This window comes from Oryctolagus cuniculus, chromosome 2 (assembly GCF_051225735.1).
Source record: "Oryctolagus cuniculus isolate XC-2025 breed Fujian yellow rabbit chromosome 2, ASM5122573v1, whole genome shotgun sequence".
Taxonomy (NCBI): Eukaryota; Metazoa; Chordata; class Mammalia; order Lagomorpha; family Leporidae; genus Oryctolagus; species Oryctolagus cuniculus.
In genome coordinates this window covers 66868078-66872250 of record NC_142868.1, presented here as the reverse complement: position 1 = coordinate 66872250, position 4173 = coordinate 66868078, and the positions used below count along the sequence as shown (strand labels likewise).

Sequence of the window (4173 nt, the reverse complement as noted above, 5' to 3'; positions counted from 1 at the left end):
TTATGATTGACATATGTCTTGATAATAGTTTACCTTTAGCCATCAGCAAAGTAGACACAATTGTCAGCAATGCCATATAGTCTGTTCCCCTACCATGTCATCCATTCACCCATTCAGCAAGCACTTACTGTATATGTGACTGGCATGGTATTAGAATCTAGGGTAGATGGTTAAAAATTTTAGTCCTATCTTGCCCAAAAGGAGTCATACTTTACAGAAAAAGGCCCATGAATAGATGGCAGACCCCAGTGCATTATACTAAGTGCTATGGTACAGAAAGATCTAGGATGGAAACTGGAGAGCCAAGAGAAACCAATTTTAGACAAGCTGATCAGAAGAAAGCTCAAAGGAGACACACGGGAGGTGGATTTTGAAAGATTCATGAGAGCTAAGTGAATAAAAAGGCAAAGAATAGGAGAAAAATCATTTTAATATGAAGATGTTGAGGGGGCCGGCACCGTGGCTACTTGGTTAATCCTCTGCCTGCAGTGCCGGCATACCATATGGGTGCAGGATTCTAGTCCCAGTTGCTCCTCTTCCAGTCCAGCTCTCTGCTGTGGCTCAGGAAGGCAGTGGAGGATGGCCCAGGTGCTTGGACCCCTGCACCCACACGGGAGACCAGGAAGAAACACCTGTCTCCTGGCTTCAGATTGGTGTAGCTCCGGCTGTAGTGGCCATTTGAGGGGTGAACCAATGGAAGGAAGATCTTTCCCTCTGTCTCTCTCACTGTCTATAACTACCTGTCAAAAAAAATATGAAGATGTTGAACAACATGAGGCATTCTAGAAATGACAACTACATTCCATTTGTCAAAATGTCAAATAGCAGCATGGACAAATAGGATAGAGATGAGGATTAAGAAGTAGGCAGGATCCATCCAGATCCAGCAGGACATTGTGCACTGATATAAGGAGTTTATGGAAAAGGATTTTAAGCCAGGAAAAAACTTGTCAATCTACTGACTGAACTTAAAATAATCCTAAAGTTGCTTTTCATTACAAATACTTTCTTGCTAATCCCTGTGAGAGAAACAAGTAAAAAACAAGTGACAAGCAAGCAATAAACATCAGGAAGTCACAGAAGTACTGTAAATCTTACAAAGCACTCTGGTACCTGGATATGTTTCTTTAATCTTATGTCAAATTCTCTTTGTCTTGTTGGGAAGACATGGTGCCCACACTTAGAATGGTGTAAAGCTATTCCTCTGGTAATAACACCAGGAGCAGCTATCACTGAGGGGTGGAGGAAAGGTGTTATCATCCAGAAAATTGAGTTGTTTACATTTTACTGGACAAAAGCAAACAGGACTGTTTTTGTTGATCATATACAAATAACACGGACAATTAGGTTCTAGAGTGAAGTGGAAATTTCAGAAGTGCAAAATAAAAGTTCTTGAGTAGATACTTTAAACATAGATGTCCAGGACATGAAAATCAAGGTTTTTCATCTCAATTTCCTTTAATGTATGAAATACAAGTAGAAAGGATAAAATGCATCAATTCCATGCTGTTCCAGCTCTGAACAGAGAAAGCATGTGGATATGTACTGTTTTCCTATTTCAGCTGTAAAATGTTACTACAAACTTAGGAACATAAACAATAAAAATTTATTCTCTTTACATCCTATATGTCAAGAGGCTGACATGAATCTCATATGACTAAAATAAATTCTCAGCGTGGCAGCACTCTTTTCTGGAGATGCAGGAGGGGATTATTTCCTTGCTCTTTCTAGTTCATAAAGCCTGCCCACATTCCTTGGTCTGCAGCCCCTTCATCTTCAAAGCTAACTGTGTCAAGCTGAATTTTTTTCACATAACTTCACTCTGATACTGCCTTTTCTTCTGCCTCCTGCTTTCAAAGCTCTGGTGATTACAAATTGGCAAATTTTGGCAATGCAGAATAATCTCCCTGTTTTAAGTTCAATGAATTAACAGCATTAATGCCATCTGGAACCCTAATTCCCCATTGCCATGTTACCTAACATGTTCTCAGTTTCCAGATATTAGGATGCGTATTTGGAAAGGGCCTGTTTGATCTCTACCACAGAGAAGCTATGAGAACAAAGGCACAGACCAAGTGGCTTCTGTAACATACCAGCCAGCACTGGAATTACTTCTGAATACAGTTGGGAAGGTGTCATGCAAACTCGAGGAGATCCACAGCTTGTTTCTCCATCCATCATAGGCTCCAGTGAGATTCAGCAGTGAGATTTTGCCACTCTCCAAAGCAACAGGAAGTAAATAAAGGAAAACATTTCAATGAGCAGCAAAAATCAATGAAGCAAACTGATCCAGTGATGCTACATTGATTCCTTCCCTTTTAGCTGCTCATTCAGTTTTGTTTGCTGGTCACCATTGATCATTTCTTTCCTTTTCCCTTTATTTAACTGCTTTGCATTCCTGAGTTCTTCAACACTCTTTTGGTTTTAATCATGATTGCCAGTGTAGTTTCCACTGATAACTCATTGACCAGAGTAAAGAGTCAGCATTCCACCTCTCAAGCAGCACTTCAGAGCTCAATGTCTGCTTGCAGCTGTCCTCAAAGGTCACAGTCAACAAAATTTATAAATTCTTGGGGTGTTTAACTTCAGACACTTAAATAATTTAACCTCAAATGTTAATGCAGTTGAACCTAAATTATTTTTTCTACTTCTAAATATATGTTTCATTATTTGTTCAAATCTGTCAGTGAATAATTTATTTACAACATACTTGTGTAATTTTTGCTTTTTGAGGATTGCTGTTGAGCTATTAAATATTTCTTAACCTTTGATTCTTATGCAAAGGAAAAAAAATGTCTAAGTGTAAAAATGTACCTTCCTTCTCCCGTAAACAAGAATGCTGGAAATACACTCAGCATCTAATTCAGGGATCTTGAACCCTACTGAAGATTTTTTATAAGTTTTAGAATAAGGGGGAGAGAGAGAGAGAGAGAGAGATTTACTGGTTCACTGCTAGGTGCCCACAATGACTGAGGCTGAACTTAAGTTAACCCAAGAGTCAGGAATACAAATACATAGATGCCAGAAACCCAAATACTTGCACCATCGCTGCTGCCTTCCAAGGAAGCTGGAGACAGAAGCCTGAACCAGGTATCAAATCCAAGTACTGCATTGTGGAATGGGGACGTCTTCAGCAGAGGCTTGACCAATAGGCTAAATACCCCCACCCCCAACTGAAATTTATGCTGAATTTGTGGATACATATCTGCATAAAATTTTGCGGATACATATAATGGTGGGGAGGAAATACTTCTAGTTTTCAAAAGATTATTAAAGCCTCTGAATCCTGAAGCAAATAATTTCTAATATTAGAAATCCCAAAAGACTAGAAGGAAAATCATGAAATCTATCATTATTTACAATGGACAAATAAATACGAATGGTCAAGAATGGTGTCTGTTCTTAGTGACGTAATCATGACTAACATGTGAAGCAAACGTCATCAGCCCCTCTCTGAGTTTTGTAAATGCCCTTGATTGTTATCAGAGCCTCCTCTCATTTCCAGCACTTCCTTTCCTTCCACTCTGCTCCATCAGAGGAGAGGCTCTGCTGCCTCTAATTGTGCAAGGGTGAAGAGGGGAATCAAAGAGAAACCACATCTCAGATGTGCATAAATTGATCACTCTCAAGCAGTCACCATCCATTTTTCTGCTGCAGTGCAGTTTTCATGTGCCAACCAGCAGATTCATGTTTGAGTTGAATCAGCAAGACTGTTTGAGATGTGGCATGCACAGTTTCCACTGTATGTGATAATGCTGCATTCAGAATGACAGTGGTCTAAGCCTTAGGGCAGTAAATGCTTCTTGAGATACATTCAAGTGCTTTTTAACTGAGTTTTGCCTAAGGTGTAGGGGAAAGTTGCTGATGCTTTCAAACATGTTTAAACATTTTAATATTGTCTTGACATGTCAGCCCAAACTAAAGCACTCCTAGGAATAAGACAATGAAATTCTGTAATTAAAGGGCCAGGACTTCCAGTTTTAAATGGTAGCTCTCTCCTTGAACTTCTCAATGAAATGTGCTTACAACACTGAAACTATTCTTTTGAAGGGTTGTACTTGCAAGTAATAGTGGTCATTTTGTTATCCATGATGAGCATACAGAAAAGAAGTAGAATGTATTATTCCCAGATCTCAAAATATTTAGAATAATTTGTTTATTGCAAATAATACA

The 4173-nt window shown here is 39.1% G+C and overlaps 1 long non-coding RNA gene across 1 annotated transcript; it reads right to left on the bottom strand.

Moving 5' to 3' along the window:
• Positions 1-412: 412 nt before the first annotated feature.
• Positions 413-2771, bottom strand: LOC149127785 (uncharacterized). Its single transcript, XR_016229595.1, has 2 exons — positions 2094-2771; positions 413-740 (listed from the first exon to the last, which is right to left on the bottom strand). It is a non-coding gene; the product is annotated as an uncharacterized LOC149127785 (long non-coding RNA).
• Positions 2772-4173: the final 1402 nt, after the last annotated feature.